This window comes from Miscanthus floridulus, chromosome 1 (assembly GCF_019320115.1).
Source record: "Miscanthus floridulus cultivar M001 chromosome 1, ASM1932011v1, whole genome shotgun sequence".
Taxonomy (NCBI): domain Eukaryota; kingdom Viridiplantae; phylum Streptophyta; class Magnoliopsida; order Poales; family Poaceae; genus Miscanthus; species Miscanthus floridulus.
The window spans coordinates 62518854-62534551 of NC_089580.1; positions in this window are offsets into that span (position 1 = coordinate 62518854).

Consider the following 15698-nt stretch of genomic DNA (forward strand, 5'->3'; position numbering starts at 1 on the left):
CAGGTTGGTTTTTACCTTAATGTGTTTCAAGTGTCTTGCTAAAGCAAAGATGTTGTCCTACAGAACATCTTTTGAGGAACATACCTATATGAGTCAGACTGTTGGTCACAGTCTATGAGATAATTGGGTGATCTCTAAATAGTCATAAAAGGCACTAGAGTATGACTTATATGTTTCGAATAGAGGGGATGCCTTTTGCAGCCTAGTATTAGCTAAGAACTTTAGTGACATTCACCTCACACAAAACTATCAATTCAAGGCTTAGTCTATTGATCAGTTGTGACTGAGTGAAACTATTGCTCTAGATGGATGTTTAACGTAATAGTCTTCATCGAAACACTGATATATAAAAGAAATGTGGTTCTGAGACTACTTTGTTACAAACCCTAGAGTTTGGTGAGGATTGTTGGATATATTATGGGCTTGGCCCGTATAATATTTAATAAATCAAATAAAACTCTATGGTACGTAACATTAAGCGTTGTATGATTTAATACCGTATGGGATTTTGACTAAACGTTTACTCAGCTTACATGGTTGGAAATTATCCATCTTAATTGAGAAGCTGAGAAAAGGACAAAGGAGTGCCACACGCGCGTGCGCACCGCCGCCGCCGTCGGCCGGGCCGGGCCGAGCCAAGGCCGAGGCCGTGGATGTGGCCGTGGGCGTGGCGAGGCAGGCGAGCGGCGAGCGGGCGGGCGTGGCTAGGTTTTGCCAATTAATCCACATAATCATGGGAGTTTCTCTCCTTTATGGTGGAGGCGAAGTGATTACGCTAGTTACCGTCTCCTGTGGTTCTCCGCTGCCTTTCTCCCTTCCCGTCGCAACCATAAACCTGCAGTTCTCCGTCGGTCCACTTCTTCCGCTTCGCTTCCGAGAGAGACCACATCTCAGCAGTCCTTTGGCTTTCCCCGTCCCGTACCTCTATGCGCATGGAGGAGCGGGAGAGCAGGTGCCTCCGGAATCCTCGTCCGCCTACGAACCCTGCATGGGGTGTGCGGCGATTAGGTTTTTGGTTAGCGATTCCACGACTGCTCGCTGAACCCGCCCCCATCTTCTTCCTGGTGATCGCTGGAACCCGTCTCCATCTTCTTCCTGTGGATCACTTGCGGAACCCGTCTGGTGACCGTTCGTGGGACTGTACTGCGAACACCATCCTGCATTGATTGTGGTCCACGACTTCGAGCAACACACTATGTCGACTAGTGCGAATGGAGCCTCCGATGCCCTCGGCATGGGACCCTCCGCTAGGTACAATCTCAACTCTGTGTTTACCGCATTTTGTGTTCTTACTGTATCGATCTGTATGTCATATTTGCATGTTGTAGCGTTTGTCAGTGATATACACATGCACATATATGTCGTCACAAACCTTCTAATATTTTATTTCTGGATTATATTGATCATGAAAATGCCTAATTTTCTAACAAATCGGATCAGAGCAGTGCAGTTTGGAATCAGAGATACATGTATAGGAAACCAACTCGAGTCATGGTGTTGTCTAACTTGAACTCGAGGTACGACCATGATGAACTAAAACTGGACTCCAAACATTGGGATACCAGACGTACTAAAACTCGAGGTACGACCATGATGAACTAAAACTGGACTCCAAAAATTAGAAATAAACCAATGCTCTGTTCGCTTGGCTGATAAGCCATCGCTGAAAATACAGTTCACTGATTTATTATGAGAGAAAAATATTATTCGTTGGCTAAAAAAGTACGGCTTATAAGCCAAACAAAGAGGGCGCAAATCGAAATTGGACTTACCCAGAGTACTAAGGAAAGGATCTATTTGATTAAGATTTGGATTTGTACCTATCTAGGTTATCTCAGGAAGGCCTACATATGTTATATATATATTCAGTAGCCAGCTACAAAATAAGTTATTCTGTAGCCACCTCTATTTACGATAATTTTATATACTAATTTACGATAATATCAATACATATTTACAATAGTTGGGTTACTATAACCCATATGGATATTTACCATAACGTTATAGTAAACCACTTAGTAAGAAGTTACTATAATCTCGTAAATTAACATAGTAATTATCATAACTCAAAGTGGCTACAGAATAAGTTATTTTGTAGCCAGCTACAGGATAGTAATTCTATATATATAACAAAAGAGTTGTGGAGAGACAAATAGAAATAGTTTTTACATTCACAAAATTAGTTAAACGAGGCCATACCCGAATAATAGGTACCAAAAAAAACATATATATATTGGAAGCCCGAGCCCAAACCCCTCCCACCTGGTTGTATCTAACCAGCTAGCTACACCACCACCTCCCCACCTGGTTGCTCCAAACTAGCTAGCTACACTACCACCTGCGCATTGACGGGCCACCACCTATACACCTGCTGCCACCCCATTATATATACTAGCCACCGCTGTCCGCGTTTCGCTGCGGGTGATGTGCTTGGTATAGGGAAAATCTTGGAAAATATGGCTTATATGTCTAATATGTTTTCTCATCGCGTTGCTACAAAAGGTTGGTCTATTTGGTACATTAAATGGGAAAATATGAGAAGGAAAGGTAACATGGTTTTTTTTTCATTACAATGTTGTAAACGAATATAGATGTTGGTTGTCATTACATGGTGCCTATTCTAGGCCAGCAAATCAATGACATGTTAGTGGAAAGAAGTATTTGATGGAGTTGGGCTCAAGCAACTAACACACTTAGATTCAAAGCACAACATTGGCTAGAATTACATTATAGGTGGAAAGAGTAAAAACTATAACACAAGTATGGGCGCCTCTGCATGCATGGGTGCAGATGCAAGTATGGTAGCCGTATTAATGGCGACCAACCCCAACCACCGACCACCTCAGGAGCAACGTGCACACAACCCAAGCCGTCTCTTAGATGCATGGATGCACGTGTAAGTACAAATGTTCCTGCATGGTCGGTGAATTATTTTTATCTGATGGTAAGGAGGAGAGGCATTAAATGTGTCCACCTGCCTGACTTGTTTTTATGTGATGGTAGCATGGAGGGGAGGCATTAAATGTATCCACCTGCTTTCGACCCACCCTGCGTAGGTGAAGATGACCAGTGCTTTCAAATTTACTGAGTGAATTTCTAGATAGTTTAGGGAGGCACTCGTGCATGCATGGAAATTTACTGCCTAGTATCTATTGATAGTAAATTCATTAATGTAAAAGGAGAAGGCACATGTGATGTAAATTCCTCCTGTCATAGTTTCTTTTTTATGTAAAGGACACGTGATAAGCGCAGTGATGTAAATCCCCCTATCGTGGTAACTTTTTGCATGCAAAGTACACCTATAGTTTATATTGTCCTTGCATGTATGGTCATTCAATTTTTCATCTACTTTATTGAATGCGTCCACTTGCTTCATCTATCCACTGCCGAATGCATGGAGGAAGGCTGGTTGTGACGCGCTTTATCTGAGTCGTGGAATTTCTATCTAACGCACCAACTAAATGGAACATACATGGACACCCTGAGAGGCCGCCTAGACGGCGTGCCTTCATATCCCGTAATCCAACGCAACACTATAGAACAACAAGCTGGCAAGAGAAAACCATACTCACCCGTTCTCATCTTCCCATTACAAGTTCAAAACTAAACCTGTGCACTAGTCCGCGCGCGCCCATGCGTGCGGGCCACGGGCCATGCTTGCATCCGTGTAGTGGAACAGCATTGACGAAGAACAGTGGTGCTGCAGCATTGAAGTAACAGATTGACCAGCAGTATGTCCCAAAAATAGCTGCGAGATGTCTAAACAGCAATTTGTGCACCACACACGTGATAATTTTGCAATTCTAATTGACATAGAATAATCGTGAGATAAATATGACAAAGAATGAATATGATCACATATAGAGACTCAGTCCAATATTAGGTGATTGCACATTATATTAATATAATAGGTCACAGAACATGTTACATGAGACACTGTTCTCAATATGCAAACATAGATAGACCATTGAATGTACTAAAGGTATACACAAAATAGCAAAATAGCTCGCATTAAGTGTTAGTTATTTACAAAACTCGCTAACCGAGGTTACATGTAGTGATTTATGTATTGAGATAACATTACATATATTTTACACACATGAGTCATAGATCAAGGAGATGGTAGCTAAACTGACATGCTGCAGCATTGCATATTGTACAGTCACGGTACATAGCATGTGCCACAGGAGCTTCTCTTGAGCTTCTCCTGAACTTCATGGCTGATAACAGAGCTTCCAACTTTGATCAGACAAGCTTCCAACTTTGATCATGTTAAAGAAGATAATTTTTACCAAACCAGAATTAGTAGTCAAAACCATAGAAGATAATGGTAGAAGAATAACAAGCAGGACACACTTAGCCTAGCCATTATATGTGCATGAGCAATGTCAAAAGATGATAGTAAAATGTTGTAGGCATGTTTCTCTCGTAAAGGTATTGTTGCACCTTTTTTACTTTATGTTTGCCTGGTTTGCCATCAGAAGGATAGCAACATTATGTCATTATCATTAAGAGTGCAAGTGGATTTCTATAGTTCAGTGAAGCAAACATCCCCTATGGTAGGCCAAACAAAGCATCCTGATACAAAGTTTGTCCCTAACTTCTGAATTCCCTGACATAACATTGGAAAGTTGATGTACCATTTATTGATAGAACACAACTATAATGGAGCACAAAGTATTTCTAGGCAGGCATTAGTTATTCCTGGAATATATACTCCTCAATGAAACATTTTTCTCTGGTTATAACTTCCAATATAAAGCATATTATAAGTTCCTAAGACCATATTAACCTAATTGATGTTTTCTGAATGGTTTATTACCTGAATACAGATGATCTTGACAACTGTGTCCTTATAAATTTCAGGTCTTATATATCGATTTGTAGATAATAGGCAATGCATTCCAGAGTCTAACCAGTCTAAACCCTAGACCAGCTGCTGGCACAGCAACCCTAAGTTGCTGCCACTTTATGCTGGCTCTAGGCTGCTAGGCAGAGCGGGCAATGCGCAACCACATGGTTGCCTCAGCTTAGTGCTTGTTTAGTTCCAAAAAGTTTCCCAAAAAGTGCTACAGTAGCCATCACATTGAATCTTGCGATACGTACATGGAGCATTAAATGTAGACGAAAAAAACTAATTGCACAGTTTGGTTGAAAATTGCGAGATGAACGTTTTGAGCCTAATTAGTCCATGATTGAACACTAATTGCCAAATAAAAACGAAAGTGCTACAGTAGACAAATTCCCAAAATTCACGAACTAAACACAGCCTTAGGATTATGCGAAAAGGAACATTATTTCTAGCAAAGACTAAAAGTAAACAATCCAAAAACTATATCCTTCAACAAAAAGCCAAGGGATCTGTATAGTTTTTACAAATATTAATATAAGGTGCACTCTTTTATGTGCCTTCTCAGATGATTCAGTGCCAAAAATTACATATTTCATCATATATTCAGAAAGTCTATACATCATATATTCAGAAAGTTCTTTTATAGATTGGGTATCCATTTCCTTCTTTTGTGATAATCATTGGACAACTGCACTTTAATTAACACCAAAAAAAGGACTGGCAGGAAACATTATTTGTGCTTTCAATTCTAGACCTTCTCAAACACCAGGCAACATAAATCTCAGATACCAATGTCAAATTCAATTTCACACTGGAAGGCAAAACCAAACTTATATATGATTTTATTTACATCCCTAAAAGTGAATCATAAAATCCATTCCTGCCTTGGCATCCTATTGGCCAAGAGAAATAGGGAAACACATACTTGACCAAGAGTTTGCATGCAGATCGCTTTCAGGACTCGTTTAGATAAGTCTACAGGAAGACTTTTCCTACACTTCCAGGACTCGTTTAGATAAGTCTACAGGAAGACTTTTCTAAACAAAATTGTATTTAAGAACAATAGCTCCTGCACTAACTACAAAACTATAAGCCCATGATTGCTAATAAGAACATAATAAGGCACTGAGTCACTAACCGTTGCAATACCTGAAGCCCCAAGATCCCTAAGAAAGCTTCAGATCAAAAAGAGGAAAATCTGCAAGGGACAAGAAATGTAAGCAACTCCCTGCTGGCATGATTCCACCAGACATTGGAAAGCACATGTAAAAGGAAATAAACAAATACAACAAGGCTTCTAATTAAACCGGTGCTTGAAAGCAATGAATATCTAAAGCTCCTGTAAAATCCGACAGAAAAAGGAGCATACTTTGGAAGGTCACCTATGAATAATGTTAGAATACAAAACATGGTGGAATGCCATCACAAATTAAATAGTACAGTGTGGAACCAATGTTAGATAAATAAGGGCAGACATTGTCATATATACGAATTGCAGTTTTAATTCTTAAAAGTCCTTGCCAAAATGCAAATGTGCCACTAATCCATGAATGACAGTATAACTAACTTCATATTAGCAAAAAAATTGGATACAGAATGACAATATAAGCTTCAGTTTATCTACAAAAAGGTAGTGGACATATTGAATAGTAATGCTAAATCATAGAAAACATATTTTGAAAAACCTATGGATATACATTGCACTTTATACACTCCAAAGCATAAATGATAAATCTATTTGATCATAACAACTCAAATCGTCAACAATGGATCAAAAGATATATTAATTGGCCATACGTTATGGTGGCCCTTCCACTGCAGAATGCGAGGCCATCGCTGCCAGCCAGCCTGCCGCAGTCACATCAAAGAAAACCAAATCACTTAAGCACAGGTATTGTGAAGATGCAGAGAAGGACAACAAGGATGATGGTGTGATAACTGACCTGGGCGAGGTCAAACCTAGCTGCCAGCGATGACCTCACCGGCACCGGCGCTGGATCTGGTGGGTAGATCAATAGATACGGCCATGGAGTCACCGGAGCGGCCAGCTAGCAGATGCCCTACGAGACAAAAAGGGATGGGAGCCAGGGAGTCATGAAGCAGACCGCATATTCGCTGGAGCGACCGCCGCGAAGCCTCGCCCACGTGCAGTGCGCCGCTGTGCCCACACCGGAGCGCTGCTATGCCGGGGGGCCAGGAGCCAACATGCGATCAAACAACGGGAGCAAACAGTGGAGCCGCATAGACCACCTGCACTAGCCGCCCCCTCAGGGGAGCCGTGGCCACCGGCGGTGCCCGCTTAGCCGCTAGCGCCGTGTCGGAGGCACAAACCCTGGGCGCACTCATGCTGGTGCGCCACACACACGCAGCGGGGATCCACCAGCGCTCGTGGCCTGGCGGCGCGCCACCACCCTGAAAGCGCAGGCACGCGTGAGAGAGATGCGCGCAGCGGGGGGAGGGGAGGCGGCTGCGCCCATCGTCGGGGCCTGGCTACGCTAGTGCGCCGGAGGCCGACCGATGCGGCCGTAAATTTGGAGAGAGGGAGAGGGAGAGGAAGAGAGAGAGGCGCAGCCGGGCCACCCGCGCCATTGGCCGGCCTGGCTGGCCGATGCGCTACCGCATCGTCCTATCCGCCTAGATGCGCCACCACATGGAGAGAGAGAGGCAAAGAGAGAGGAGGTTGAGAGCAGAGAGAGAGGGAGGAAGGAGGCGGAGGGGGAAAACTCACTTGAGGCTCACATTTGCATGCGCTACAAACAAGCAAGTGTCAGCAGTGCATCCGCACACATAAATAGATAGTTTATGCATGCATGCAAAGCAAGCAAGGCCCCAGCAACATGCACGCACGTGTACTCACTGTATTCACATGCGCGCCGACCACCATGCTAATTAGGCACCAGCCATACATGTCGAGAATCCACCGTCCCCTACTATGCGCCACCGTCTATTTGCGTGTCACGTACAATCGTCCACTTGCTTCATCTGTCTAATGTCGAATGCACGAAGGAAGGCTGGTTGTGACGCACTTCATCTGAGTCATGGAATTTCGATCCAACACACCAACTAAATAGAACGTACATAGACACTCTGGAGATCGCTGATTTGGCATGCCATTATATCTTAAATATAAGGAAAGTCCCGCCCTTCTCATCTCCCTCTGTTTCATTTGAATTCATTTGAATCCTCATGTTTCTCTCTCTTTTTCAGTCTCAGATGTCATCCGGTGAGGAGGCACCGGTGGTGGCCTACTGCGGTGCTGCCTACACCTCTCCCCCACCGGCGAGGAGGCCTCATGGGACAGCAGCTTCGACGTCGGTGCCGGCTCTTCTCACGTCCACGTCCCTCCCCCTCCGATGGCTGCTGCGGCAGGCTCAACCACCACCACCAACTGCCCTGGCAGCGTGCGGCCCGTCCCCGACCCACGGCAGCACGAGGCCTCGCCCCTTCCTCGACCCATGGTGGCGTGGCCCTGCTCCTTCCCCGATCCGTGGTGGCGCTAATCTGCCCCCTCCCCGACCGGCGGCGTCGGCCCCTTCCCCCATGCGCGCTTGGCTCCCCGGCAGAGGTGGGCCCTAGCTGCGGTGCGGCCCGACCCACAGCCACGGCGGCCCCTTGCAGCGGCATGGACCTACTCCTCCAACCCGCGGCATCCCTGCTCCCATCGAGTGACTAGCGGGCTACAGTGAACAACGGGATGGAGATGCCAGTGTATGGTGGTGGGATGTGGCAGACGACAGCAGCCCGGCCATGGAGTCGATCGGGTGTTCCTCAGGTTTGGTTCCATCTTCTAGCTCCCTGAGTATCCTCTTTTAGTGGATCCAGGCACCACTCAACGCAGATCGCGAAATCCATATCAATCTCGAGCAGGTACCTCTGTCCGCGCCTCTGTGGTCGGCCTAGTAGGGAGCGCAGCGCCCTGGCCACGGTCAAGCCAGTAGGGAGCGCGGCGGCCTAGCACTGCCGGTGGCGGTCAGGAGCACCATGGCTTGCCCGATGCTGTGGAGCTGAAGGTCGTTCCTGGCTAGGAGCAGCCGCCGTCCGCGTCCGCTCTTCCTCCTCGTGCTGTCGATGTCCCACCCGGGCCTCGCCAGCTACTGCATTCGTCACCTCGCCGACAACATCATCTCTGGCGATTTCAACTATGTCATCAACCTGCTAGGCGTGTGGAGGACGAGTGGGCACTGGGGCCACTCGTCAGGCTCTTCTCGGCTTGTGGCTAGGACTGGCCCCGACGATGGTGCCTCATCCTACTCTAGGGACCACTCTAAGGGCCGCGATGACCTACTCCTGATCTGGTGGCTCTTTAATCTAGTAGCTGCATCTACGATTTGGTGAGTAGCTGCATCTATGATTTGGTGAGTAGCTGCTGCCTTTTAGGTGCTCGATGATATGCCCTGCTATTGTTGGATGAACCGATTTGCTTATATTGCCTTCCTTCTTTTGGCCCAGCTATACCGAAAGCGCAACACAGACACAGGGACAGCACTGGCGTGTAGCATGCTTGGGCTTTCAATTTCTTTTTATTTTTTGCTAGTGTTTCTTTGCTTGCTTGTTGATGCACCCTTGTGAACTTCTCCGAACTATGAGGATGTTAGTGGCAATTTCTTTTGGTGTGGAATAGGCAGAGCTTTGCATCTCAGATCTCAAGAACCCTGTTGATACTTGCTAATTCCCATTGAGTCTCTGGTTTTTTATGCTTCTTAAGCCATAGTTGCTATGCCATTTTTTATTCAATTTGGTCGCAGCATTGTAGGAACATGGGGTTGCAGCAAATGAAGAGCTAGCAATGCAAGCAAGCATGGTTTTCTATGCAATATTGATGCATCTATTTAGAGACAAATTGTTTCTATGCTTGCATACATAAATTTCTATGCATAGCAATTATGATTTGACAATCTGACTAAATAAAATACTTATTTAAGATGGTCAGTGCAGGTTTCAAAAAACTAGATAAATAATGATTCTCGCAGTTTGTTTTCATGTACTTTGATTTTTTTGTTTCTATGCTTCTTGAGCCAACTATGTAAGCAAGAAATCATCTGGAATTGTATACTTTGTTGGAGTACATTTTATATATTGTTGGAACACAATTTTATACATTGTTGGAGCACATTAATATTTGATGTTGGAACACACATTTCTATACATTGTATTAACATTTTATACATTATTTGAGCACAATTTTATACATTGTTGGAGCACATTAATATTTAATGTTGGAACACACATTTCTATACATTGTATTAACATTTTATACATTATTTGAGCACAATTTTATACATTGTTGGAGCACATTTATACATTGTTGCGCGGACGGCGAGATCTTGGCAGACGAGAAGCAGCGAGGTGTCGCTGGATCTAGTGCAGCGACCACCGCTTCCTCCCGCGTGGCTCGTGGCTAGAGGCCCGAGCGGCCACGGTGCCAGTGGCATGGCTCTGCTACAGAGCTGCCCTCTCCCTCTTACCCAGCGGCGCCCCCCTCCATCCTGGCGGATGGCGTCCCACCCCACGACGATGGTGCAGCAATCCACGTGGTGCCTCCACCACATCAGCAGCGTCATCACCTGTAGATGACCAGAGGCATGGGGATCCTACACCTGCTGCTATAGCTCTCCACGCTCGCCATCAACCAGCACCACCCTATGCTTGTATCATCAAATTTCTAGTATTTGCATCAATGTGAGTTTCTGTTCGACCATTAGTGAGTTTCTATGCATATCAAAGTTGGTACTACATCTTCAATTCTCTATGATTTACCTGGTGTCTGCTTGCTTTGATTCAATTGCAAAGATGTGGATTGCAGGGATGTTTGTGACAGCAAGGATGGGTGGGTGCGGCCAGCAGCACAGAGGAATATGTGGATTTTTTATGCACATGAATTATGTTTTTTTGCTGCATAAAATGTATTTTAATAGGACGATTTAGTACTGCTATGAGATGATTTTTATGTAATTGCTTAACACTTTTGATGCCCTCTGAAGTGGATGTTTTTATGCTTATCCTTGATATAATGTGAATGAAATTGAAATCTTTAATTTTTGAATGCATTAATGTAGCTAATATTAGTTTCATAACTGTTTTATGCTTTTCATTGATATGATGCGTAATGAATAATGGTTTATGTTGGGGCTGTCATGGTTTTGGTTAAAATAATCCCTCATAGGGGAGGGTTTTTATTGGATTTTATGCATTGTTTCTCTATTAATTATACATTCGCCCAAGTCGGAGGCAAGGTTTGGGTTGGAACCATAATAGATTTTTGTGCCTGCAAAAACATGTTTACATGTGTTTCTTGCTAATGTAAAGTTTCTGCGCGTACTAAAACATGTTTCTATGCCTTTCTTTCGCCACTGCAAGGTTTTTGCGCATGCTAAAACAAGTTTTTATTGTGATGTAGGATGGTTAGAAGGATGATTCTACGCGGCCTCCTCCTACTCCCTATCGGCCCTAATACTGCCCTGTTGTGGCGGCATCGGATCCCTGCCCCACCGACCGGTGGCACGTGGCCACCCCCTTCCCAATTGGCGGCGTGCAGCGAATCCATCCATGTTCGGCGGCACGCGGCCACCCCCTCCACGACCGGCGGCCTGACCTCCCAATGGTGGATTTGCGCATGGCCTCCACATCACCCCCTCTCCCTCTCACCCGGCGGCGCATCCTTCCCTCCCTCTATCTCCCAATGGTGGCTGCTTCCTTTGATTTTGTTTGTTGATTTTGTGTCCTTATGCTTGTTTGTATAAGTTTCTATCCATGGCTAAACTGTAACTTGGGATGTATTATGTACATTGTGACAACAAATTTGTATATATTGTTGGAGCGGTTATCTGTGACTTCTACACTATTATATACATTGTTGGAGCACTCTTCTATGCATTGTTAGAACACTAATTTCTATGCGGTAAGAAAAATATTTTTTATTTATCTAACTACTAAATTCTATGCAATGTCGGCGCCAAAAACGTTTCTGCGCATTTTGATCATTGATTCTATGAATCCAATCATCCTCCTCTTTTTTTTATTTCAAAGTTTGGAGAAGACGAGATCTTCTCCATGTTTTACGCTTGCGGTCTCCATGTTCTATGCATTGTTCCCATGTTAATTATACACTCCCATAGTGGGAAGTATGAAGGTGGAGACAATCACGGTTGTGCTAGGCAAAACATCCATCTTGTGGAGAGGTTTTTAGGCGGTAACAAAATTAATTTTTATTCACCCAACCACTAATTTCTATGCAACGTCGACGCCATGCACATCTTGACCAGTGATTCTAATTTCAAATTTCAAATTTTGGAGTAGACGAGATCGTCTCCATATTTTATGCTTGCGGCCATATGAAAGGACCTAGGATGCCGTCTATAGGGGGGGTGAATAGGCGTTTCTAAAAATTAACACATTTAAATACAGAAATAATTAGTAAAGGGAGTTTCCAAAATAGAAACTCTAAACAAAGAGTAATACCACCCCTCACAAGCTAGACACAGAGTATACAAGGTATAAAGAATATATATAAAAGCTACAACCCTGCAACACAAAGTGAGAACAGAGAACAAATATATTCTGCACAGGCAGAAAATACCGGACGTGTCCGGTATGCACGGTTTTTGTAGAGCAGCCCTAAACTTGCTTCTTTTGATTTCTATCTTTAAATCAAACTGCATGTATCTACTGGAGATGACAGTATACACAGAGAACATGCACAAGAGCTAGAGCAACACAAATATTGAATGAAATACGAATTGAGACACGATATTTGTTTTACCAAAGTTTGGACTTGTTTGAGTCCTAATCTCCGTTGAGGGGGCTGCAGGCGACCCAGCGAAGGTCAACCCTAGAGGGTACCACGAAGGTCACTCTCATCGGAGTCTTTTCCAACTCCTTTTCCTCCTTCCACTAGTTGATTCCGAGGCAGTAGAATCGACCGTTACAAACTTTTTAAGGCACACCACAATCTCTCGAGTGCTCTCCGGCGACGCCTAACCGTCTAGGACCAAAGAGTCCAAGAGTAACAAATGCAAATCATGAAATAGACAATATGCACAAGTGCTCAAGTGGTGGCTTTATCTCTTTTTCAAATTCTCTCTTAACCCACAAATGGATTTTGCGATTTGGAAAAAACACTCACTAAGAGAGGGCTTGGGAGAGTTGGCAAAGCTCAAAAACGTGCTAGAGGATCAGCAAAATCAGCAGCCTCCAAAGGTGGAGGCTTGAGGGTATTTATAGCCCCCTTGGAAAAAATAGTCATTTTATAGCCGTTGCCATACCGAACATATCCGGTATGACTTATACTGCGTCAACAATAACTGAGTTGTAGTAACGTTGTGAGGCGTCGGAACTCCCAATGAATGCCAGAACTCCCGACTGTCGGAACTCCCGACTCACATTGGAACTCCCAACCCTTAGTATATTTGAAAACTATGGTAACAGAGTTAAAGTATGTGAGGTGTCGGAATTCCCGACGCATGCCGAAACTCCCAACCATCGGAACTCCCGACTCACGTCGAAACTCCCGACCCTCAAGGCATTTGAAAAACTGGTCGTTGGCCTCTGGCCGTCCATACCGAACATGTCCGATATGAATACCGAACACGTTCGGTATGACCACCATAGTGAACTCTCCAAGTTAGTTAAGCATGAGATGTCAGAACTCCCGACCATTGCCGGAACTCTCGATGAACCAACCCAAGTACATCAAGAATTTTATCGTGGCTGGGCACATACCGGACACTTCCGGTATCAATACCAGACACGTTCGGTATTACTAGACCAGCAAAAACAAGTTAGCTCTTTTGTCTCTCAAACACTCTAAAACTCACATGGGTTGGCTTGAGCACTTATGAAACATTATCTATCAACATGATGCATCCCTCTTAATAGTACGGCATTCCTATTAACTCAAATTTAAAGAGTATAACAGATTTAAACCTTTTGAGTTGATCTCTTTCAACCGAAGCCGTGTATTCCAATCTTCATCAAGTGAGGGTGCCAACATGTCAATTTTGATCTTTTTCACTTGAGCATAGCCATCTTGAGCACATGACTTGATTCCATTCATTAAATATGAATAACTCCAAATGCATCAAGTCACTTTCAACACTTTGTCGAATATAGATTTGATCATCCACATCAATATGACCATCATAGCTTGATTAGTACCTCAGCTAAATGCAAGTACTTTCTTCTTCACCCTAGCTAGGTTCTTCGGTAGCCAGGCCATCACTTGCCCTTCACCCTTGCTTAGTACCTCGAAGCCTTTTCTTGCTATCTTCACCATCACAAGCCATCAAGTCACATCTTGTGTTGAATCATCCATTCATTTGTATTGTTATCTTTTTCATTTCAATTCAGCAAGCTTCAAATATGAGACCATTCCATATGCAATCCCTCATGTCTCATCAACTAATTTTTCCAGGGCTTGCTTTCACATAGTACATGGAAATCCCACAATAAATAAGCCTTTGCATGAATTCCATTTGCATTATTGTCTTGTGCTTGAACTAGATTGTTTATACAACAACACATCATTTTGGCTTTCATTAAGTACCTGTGAGATAACCTATTACCTGTCCACACTTAGCAAATGGGTTAGACCTTTAATCACGTTGTCATTCAATCATCCAAAACCACTAAAGGGCTAGATGCACTTTCAATCTCTCTCTTTTTGGTGATTGATGACAACTTGATTAAAGCTTACAAAAGAATATAAACATTTAAACTTTTGGGTTCAATGATTTATGAGAGGCTCCCCCTTAATATGTGCTTGTGATTAGAATTCATAAAAAGACCTCAAATGTCAATTGCACATACTAAAACATATAGGAGACTCCCCCTAAATCATTGCATCCGTGGGGTGCGTGTGTGTGTGACAAAGTGAAACCATGATGCATATGACAAGATATATCACACAAGAATAAATATAAAGGCATCACAATAAATATTTTCATTCTAGCATGCATAGTCCTTATGAAAATAAATATAACACATGTATGTCACACATAGCACTCATTACACATTTTCTCAAGTCCACAAGCCACTAATATATAAATAAAGATCATGCCTTAAGAGATACATAGATAAAGCATAAGTATAAGTCTCATCTCTCACAAGATACAATCTATAAAGCTCAAAAACTAAAATCAAGCTCAAAAAACTATAGCCTGTAGTACATATCTTCAGGTACAAAGATAAGCAAATAAAACAAAAATCCTAAAGCTTTAATTAGTCTCTCTCCCCCTTTGTCATCTATCACCACAAAGGTCCAACAATGACATACTAAGGACAAAGGGGCTACAAGCTATCTCTGAAAGCTGAGATCACTCATCATCATCATCTCCACCAACATCCTCATCATCTGAGCATGGAGCACCGGCTGGATGAGAACCACCCGCACCAGACTAGTCATAGCCACCAGACCCATAGTAGCCAAAACCACCTATGAGGTCACTGCACCAGTCTGAAGCATACTCGTCTGCTGCACTGGGACATGGCTAAGAGTGAGTAGGCACACGAGCCTGTAGTGGTAAAGTGTCAGGGTGCTTTGGTGCCTGTTGCTGCTACTACTACTATCGCTGAAGGAACTCAGCAAACTCTATGTCATACCTGCCCTGCAACTGCTCCTCAGTCTTAGGCTCACTAGCTGCCTCATCTGATAGTGGAGATCTAGGGGGATCAAGCTCAAGTCTAGCAGCAATCTGCTTTAGAGTCCGAGTGTCCTTCCACCTAGCCTCCCTCTCCTTCTGCTGATAGGTCCATATGTCCTTACACATCCCAAAGATAGCACTGAACATCTTACAAATAGGAGCAGGAGGACTATGACGACGTGAAGAAGAACATGAAGGAGCATGTGGTA